General features: G+C 47.2%; 1 pseudogene; it reads left to right on the plus strand.

The window, feature by feature from the left end:
• Positions 1-1,239: 1,239 nt before the first annotated feature.
• On the plus strand, positions 1,240-7,576 carry LOC136543492 (BTB/POZ and MATH domain-containing protein 1-like; annotated as a pseudogene).
• The last annotated feature ends 742 nt before the right edge of the window (positions 7,577-8,318 follow it).

Genomic DNA, 8,318 nt, shown 5'->3' on the forward strand with positions numbered 1-8,318 from the left:
TCGGCATGAATCTTAAGGTCGACGAGCAGACGATTCTGCTCGGTTTTTTCCACTACTATCAACCCCAAAAAAACCAACTTTGCCTTACGTAAGGTTGTCTGAGTACGATTAACCTCTGGATTTGAAATCTCTGCTTATATATCTAGTATTGGTCATAATTTACAAGAACATTATGTAGTATTAGTAAGAGGAGGAAGGGTTAAGGATTTACGTGGTGTGATATATCGCATTACTCGAGGAACCCTAGATGTTGTCGCAGTAAAGAATCATTTGGTGACTATGTTAATCTCTGCGCAAGATCATGGCACAAGTTGCCCCGAACATACCACAAGCTCGGAAATCGTTTTGGTTGCACCCATGGTCCTCCTAAGTGTTGTGGGACAAGTACATTTTACCGAGTCAAATTGTAGTATCAACTCTTCGCTTTAATTGATCTTTTTGTATTAAAAATTTTGCCAAACTTTACTTTCTCTCTCTTTCTTTAGTTTTGTTTCACTCTTATAAGAAACTTTTTTTGGAAAGTAAGAAAGAGTCGTTCTATTCTGCTATGTTTTGTTCTAGTGTAATAGAATAGAAAGGGCGACTATAGTAATTCATAATTTATATTATACTAGAAATTATGAGTAAAAAGAAAGTTCTATACATAAGAAAATTAGAACATAAGAAATTAGACTTTCTTACAAAAAGCTATTCACAACGTATCGCACATTTTCCATTTATACTATTTTCTTATTTTTAGAAAAAAATTATGATTTTTTTTAAGGATCACGATTGAGCATCTTACACTATTTCTAAGCATGAAAGATTTGTAGGTTTGTTTCCTTTTACTTTTTTTTCTTTTACTATAGTCTATTCTCGTATTATTTTTCACCTCCTTGGAATCTTTCAATGAAGAATTATCTTTGATTTTTTATTTTGACTTGATTGAAATTAAGTGGATGCTGTGAAAAAAGAAGTTGAATTAGACTACAGATATCTCTTCAGCACAACATTGGTCATCGAAAAGAGGTATAGGATTCCAGATTTACAACAACTGCTTTTTGCATCGGCCCAGTAGGCCCGTAGCTGCGAAGGCCCAGCCTACAAAGAAGGCAGAGCGACGACGTGCTGACTCTTCCCGTCCCGTCCCTCCTCGTCTTCCCCGTTCCGCGGCGTCGCTTCAAAACCCTGCTACTACAAGGAAGCCGCACCAAGCGAGAGAGAAAGAAGAAGCCGCTTCAAAACCCTGATTGATTTCTTTTTGCGATCGGGTCTTCCTCCACCATCTTCGCGGCCACAGCAAGCAGGTACCACATCCTCAGGATCCATGGCTACGCCGGCACCAAGGGAACACCGACTGGAGAGTACATCAAGTCCCACCCTTTCACCGTCGGCGGCCACTGCTGGACCATCCGCTACTACCCCAACGGCTACGGCTCGCAGTCCTCAGATCACATATCCTTCTTCCTCGAGCTTGGCGAAAGGGTCGCCAAGGGAAGGCGTAGTACCAAATCCGTTTCGTCGACCAAGCGGAGGAGAAGCCCCTGACATCGGAACCCGTGACCATATTTGAGAACCAGACTACTTCGGGCTACGTACTTCACGAAGAGGCAAGAATTCGAGAAGTCGGAGCATCTCAAGGACGACTCCTTCGCCGTGCGGTGCGACATCGTTGTCACCGGCAACGTCCGCGTGGAGGAGACAGTAGTAGAGGCCACAATGTCTGGCTCCATCGCCGTGCCGGCATCCGACCTGCACCAGCACCTCGGCGACCTCCTCCGGGCCGAGAATGTTGGTTTTGGAACACACAAATCACAGGCCTGTATGCAAATTGGCTAGCCTAGAATCAAGAAGAACAAGTATGAACTCGCGATGCACTGGAACGCAGAAATGACGAACGGCAACTGTCAGAGGACAGTGCTATTTTCCACGGATTAATATGATCAGTACATCACAATTACAATAGAAGTTTTTCTCACTCTCACAAACTCTGAGGTCTAAGCTACTTATACCAGCAACTCTTACACATGATACCTGGCTAAAAACCGCCTAAGACACAGATACAATGGAGTAGAAAGCAACCGTCAAGCGACGTCGTGTCGTGGGCGCGCTCACCGCGTGCACAGCAACTGCCTGAGTTCAAACCTGTAGCTTCCCGCCTTCGGCTTGGTCAGACTCTGACACTTCCATGCTATGACAGAATTACACCAACATACTCCCCCCTAATTCTGACATGCACTGAGGTCACGAACGCCAAGTAAGTGCCTCATCATTGCCAACTTCACTGCTGGCAGCGCCTTAGTCAGAGCATCCTTCTGTTCCTCGGTGCTCACCCTCTTCACCTGAAACTGACATCTCTCAACACATTCTCTAATGAAATGGTATTTTGTATCAATGTGTTTACTACGCCCATGGAACACAGGATTCTTCATTAGAGCAATTGCTGAGTTGTTGTCAACATACAACTTTACTGTTGTGGTGGCAACCCAGTGATCTCGGCCAGCAGACTTCTCAGCCACAAACCCTGCATAGCTGCTGCAGTAGCTGCCATGAACTCAGCTTCACATGAAGATAAAGCTACTGTTTTCTCCTTGTAAGAATTCCAAGTGATCAAACTCTCATTGAGATAGAAAACCATCCCTCCTGTACTCCTCCCAACAATATCCCCTGCATGATCACTGTCTGAATAGCCCACTAGCACCTCCTGCTTACCTTCCTGAGTATACACCAAACCATAGTTAACAGTTCCCTTCAAGTATCTTAGAATCTGTTTGACTGCTCTTTGATGCATCAATGTTGGCTTCTCCATAAATCTACTAGCCATACCCACTGAAAAAGACAGATCATCTTGTATGCAGCAGATATCTGAGACAACCAATGACTTTTCTATACTCAGTTGAGTCCACAGACACACCTTGCTTGTCTTCATCAAGTTTCACCCCAGGGCTCATTGGAAGTTTTGTTGAATTGCAATCTGCCATTCCAAACTGTGCTAGTACTTTCTTGGCATAGCTAGACTGTTTGATGTGATATGATCTTTCTGCTGTTCCACCTCTATCCCAAGGTAAAAGGACAACAGACCCAAGTCACTCATATCAAATTTAGATGTCATTTGTTTCTTGAACAGATCAATTTCACCTGGATTTTCTCCTGTAACAATCAAATCATCAACATATACCCCAAGTACCACTGCACTATTTCCAGTACCCCTCTTATACACAGCTGCTTCACTTGGACACTTCTTAAATCCAAGTTTCTTCAGGCTTTTGTCCAACCTGATATTCTAGGCCCTTGGAGCTTGTCTCAACCCATAAAGAGCTTTACTAAGTTTGAGTACCATCTTCTCTTTTCCCTTCTGCACATAGCCTTCTGGTTGACTTACATAGACCTCCTCTTCAAGTTCTCCATTCAAAAATGCAGATTTGACATCTAAATGGTGAACTTGCCAACCCCTATTTGCAGCAAGTGCCAGCAGCAACCTTATTGTATCAAGCCTGGCCACTGGAGCAAATACCTCATCAAAGTCCACTCCATGCTTCTGCACATATCCCTTAGCAACCAATCTAGCTTTGTGCTTAATCACATCTCCCACTGAATTTCTTTTTAGCTTATAAACCCATTTAAGTCCAATAGGCTTATGACTAGATGGTAATTCTGCAAGTTTCCCATGTCCCATTTTTGCATATGGACTGTATTTCACTGTCCATAGCAGCCACCCACTCCACAGTTTCAGCAGCTTCTTGGTATGTGGATGGCACTTCCATCATTGCAAGCAATGCACTGAATTCTGAGTCTGATGTCAAATACAACTTCGCTAGTTTCATCATAGACTTCATTTAAGTTTCTAAACCTCAAAGGTTCCTCATCATAGTCACTACCATTTCCTGGATCCTTAGGTTGTTGATCCCAAACCTGCTCCATGTGCAAAATTTTTAGAACTTACTTCTTCTGTCTCTATGTCGGTTCTAGAACAGTAACTGAATGCTCTTAGATCCTGTACTGACTGAACCTGACTCTTGGATAGCTTCTCCCTCCACTTGTTGATCCAACTACACTTGTTGTCCCAACAAGAGAGCCATGCTGAGAGTTCTCACCCCCATCATTTTCATCAGCAAATCCCACATTATGAGTAATGAAATGATCTTGCTTTTCTACTGTAAAATCTGCTTCTTCAGAAAACTCATTGCTTGACTTCCAATTCCAGCTCTTAGACTCCTCAAAAATAACATCTCTGCTCACCACAAGTTTGTTAGTCTGAGGATTAAACATCCTATGAGCTTTACTCCCCTCCTCAACTCCAAAGTAGACCATTGGAGTGCTTCTGTCTTCCAATTTTCTCAGGTGTGGCATTGTGTTTTTCACATGACCCACATGCCAAACACCTTCAAATGACCAAGATGAGTTTTCTACCATTCCAAACCTCATAGGGAGTTTGAGTTCCCAAAGCCTTAGTTGGCAACCTATTCAACAGTATACTGAATGTCTGACAGCTTCTCCCCAAAACCTTCCTGGCACTCTCATGCTCTTTAACAGTGACTAGACATCTCCATCACAGTTCTATTTTTCCTCTCTACTACTCCATTCTGCTGTGGTGTATATGGAGCTGTGAACGCCTTTTAATCCTAGCCTGTTCACATATATCTCTGAAAGAAATAGCTAAGAACTCCCCACCTCTGTCTGATCTTAGAATTTTGATTTTTTGTTCTAAATCATTCTCTGCTTACTATCTTAAACTTAGGCAATGCACAACTAGCTTCATCTTTGACTTAAGCATAAAGACAGACATCATTCTAGAACAGTCATCAACATGAGCATGAAATACTTGTTACCCTCTGCAGTTGCAGGTGAGATAGGTCCACATAAATCAATGTGAGCAACTCCAAAGGCTTGCTTGCACGCCACTGTTGCCATCCTAGGGAATGCCATGCGTGTTGCTTCCCTACCAAACATGCCTGACAGACTTCATCAGTGTGATCAATCACAGGAACACCTCCCACCATGGATCTTTCTGACAACAGCTTCAACGACCGAAAGCTTGCATGACCAAGCCTGTCATGCCACAGCCAGGCTTCTTCAGACACCCTTGCCATCAAGCACACTGGTTCTGAACTTCTCAACTCTGCTTGGTATAGTCGATTTGCAGTTCGACTAACCCTCAACACAAGCTTCTGTCTTACTTTGTCATACACCTCCAACCAATTGTCATCCATGATCACCTTGAGCTCGGCTTTAGTAAGCTGCCCCAGACTGATCAAATTGCTTCTCAGCCTTGGGATGTAGTACACATTATGCAACAACCACTGATCCCCATTTCTGCACTGAAACAGCAGTGTTCCCCTTCCCTTGATCTCCACTGCAGATCCATCACCAAATCTAACCTTGCCAACCACTCCCTTGTCAAGATCTTGAAATTTGCCTGCATCACCTGACATGTGATTGTTGGCTCCATTGTCCAGATACCAGACATTTCCCTGTCTTCTTCTCTCCACCAGTCAGATGTAGCTCGGGCATCACATGCCTTTCATCTAGGTACACAGCAGAGTGCTGCATCCCCATGATCACCCTTGGCGCGAACTCGAGCGACTCCGGCACCTCCGTGACCGCGAGCATCAGTGCCGGCTCGACGTTCTCCACTCAAGCATGATGAGCTTCATCTCCCTTCTTCTCATCTCCACCTGGACAACGATTGGCATAGTGACCAGTCTTGTGACATTTGAAACACTTGATGTGGCTCTTGTCACGCTTGGCCCCGCCTTCCTTGTTGGACGCATCCCTGCGCCCGCCGTGGCCACGGCCTTGCCCACCGCGCCCTTGGCCTCAGCCACAACTCCCCCCGTCCTGCGCTCTCCCCTTCCCCGAGGACTCCCCGCCTGACTTCTTGTGTCGCGCCTCCCACTCGACCTGCGTGAGTAATAGCTGCCCGCCGTCACCCCTAGATCCACCCGCTCCCCGCTGGATCCGCTCCTCGTAGGCCTTCAGACGACCAACTGCCTCCTCAAAAGGCAATTTCTTCAGATCGAAGAACTGCTCTATCCCGGCGACAACTGTTAATGAAGCAATCCGGGACAGTGTCAAAGAGTTTCTTCACCATCGCCGTATCATCCAGAGTTCCACCCAGGTTCCCATACTTCACCGACATCGCCGAAATCTGCTTGCATACTGATCAACTCCTTCATCATCCTTCATGCGCAGTGCATCGAACTCACACTTCAAAGTCTACAACCTTGCCTCCTTCACACGATCCGTGCCAACAAACCGCTCCTTGAGACACTGCCAGACCTCCTTCCCCGTCTTCTTCTTCGCCACTTGCATGAGCAAATCATCAGGTAGGCACTGAAGGAGATGAGCCCTCGCCTTCCTGTCCTTGGTAGTTTTTGCCACAGCCGCCGCCTGGTCCTCTGCTGTCGCATCTGCCTCCTCCGATGGCTCTACTACCTCCACACACCTTGATCCTCCATAATTGCTTGCACTCGGATGCTCCAGCTCATGTAGTTAACGCCCGTAAGCTGCGGATATGCATACCGCTCACCGCCGCCACCGCCACCACCTCCGCCGTCGGAACCGCCACCGCCAGAGCAATTTGATTCGCTCATACTCACAGATTATGGTGGATCAGGCTATGATTATAGCTCCGATACCAAATGTTGGTTTTGGAACACACAAATCATAGGCCTGTATGCAAATTGGCTAGCCCTAGAATCAAGAAGAACAAGTATGAACTCGCGATGCACTGGAAAGCAGAAATGACGAACGGCAACTGTCAGAGGATAGTGCTATTTTCCACGGATTAATATGATCAGTACATCACAATTACAATAGAAGTTTTCTCACTCTCACAAACTCTAAGGTCTAAGCTACTTATACCAGCAACTCTTACACGCGATACCTGGCTAAAAACCGCCTAAGACACAGATACAATGGAGTAGAAAGCAACCGTCAAGCGACGTCGTGTCGTGGGCGCGCTCACCGCGTGCACAGCAACTGCCTGAGTTCAAACCTGTAGCTTCCTGCCTTCAGCTTGGTCAGACTCTGACACTTCATGCTATGATAGAATTACACCAACAGAGAAGGGCTCCAACGTGGTGTTCGATGTCAGCGGCCGCACCTTCGCCGAGCACCGGTGCATGCTCACGGTGCGGTCGCCGGTGTTGAGAGCGGAGCTCTTCGGTGAGATGAAGGAGAGCGATGCCGCCGTCGGCGTTGTCCACGTAGACGATATGGAGGCCGCGGGCGTTTAGCGGCCTTTTCCACTTCGTGTACACCGACATGTTCCCGGAGACATCAAAGGAAGAGGAGGAAGAAGGACATCAGGCGCAGCATCTGCTGGTCGCGGCGGATAGGTACGGCATGGAGAGGCTGAAGTTGATGTGCGAGGACAAGCTGTGCAAGTACATTGATGTCGGCACAGTGGCAGCCATACTGACGCTAGCCGAGCAGCACCATTGCCACGGGCTGAACAAGGCGTGCTTTGAGTTTCTTAGCTCTGCCGTGAATCTAAGGGCTGGTCGCGGCAAGTGATGGCTTCAAGCTTCTGACCAACAGCTGCCCCTCTATTATGGAGGAGTTCGTTGTCATGCTTGGCAATCTAGTTCCATGATGCTTGGTATTTGGCAATGGCTGTTGATGTAGACTGTACTTGTGTCTTCAGGTAGACTGTTCTTCAGCTGCCAGGTAGACATATCTATCCTACTTCCTGTGGAGATGTTTAAGCAGTAGCGTTGTGCTCTGTGTCCTTGCTAATGAGATCCAAGAGGACTAGTCGATTTTCTGTTTTGATGTTAAGGTTTTTCTATGGTCCTCAGGTACCAAAATTATAGCTTGAATCTAGTATCAAACGTAAACATTCAGAATACTCAAACGCAATAGCCTGCTATCCCGCTTATCCATGCCCGCAGCTAGGTTCCAACGAGGACCTGGGCTGGCATCTAGTTCACTGCCCCTCTCTCCGACTCTTCCTCTCTCCTTCTCCATCTCTGGCAGGCATAGAAAGGGGTTCGGGGCGAGGAAGGCTGGCCAGACGGTAGGGACGGCGGTAGGATGGTTTAGGGGCCCTAGCGGTGGTGTAGGCAGCCGTGCTAGGTTGGGGTGGAGGAGCTCCATGGCCGGAGCTCAACCGTGGAAGAAGGAGGGGGAGGGAATAAGGCGGTCATCGTGGTGCGCGCTAAGGTTTCACCAGAGCTCCATGGCCACAGCCGCAGCCGCCGAGTTTCGGCGAAACCCTAGCATGCTGCGGCAGGGAGGGTGGGCAGTGGTGGGGGCGAGGACGAGGTGGAGGAGGTGCGTCAGAGAGGAAAGAAGAAGAAGACCACGCGCGCAAGGAAGAAAAACGGGGATGGGCA

Source organism: Miscanthus floridulus, chromosome 3 (genome assembly GCF_019320115.1).
Source record: "Miscanthus floridulus cultivar M001 chromosome 3, ASM1932011v1, whole genome shotgun sequence".
Lineage (NCBI taxonomy): Eukaryota > Viridiplantae > Streptophyta > Magnoliopsida > Poales > Poaceae > Miscanthus > Miscanthus floridulus.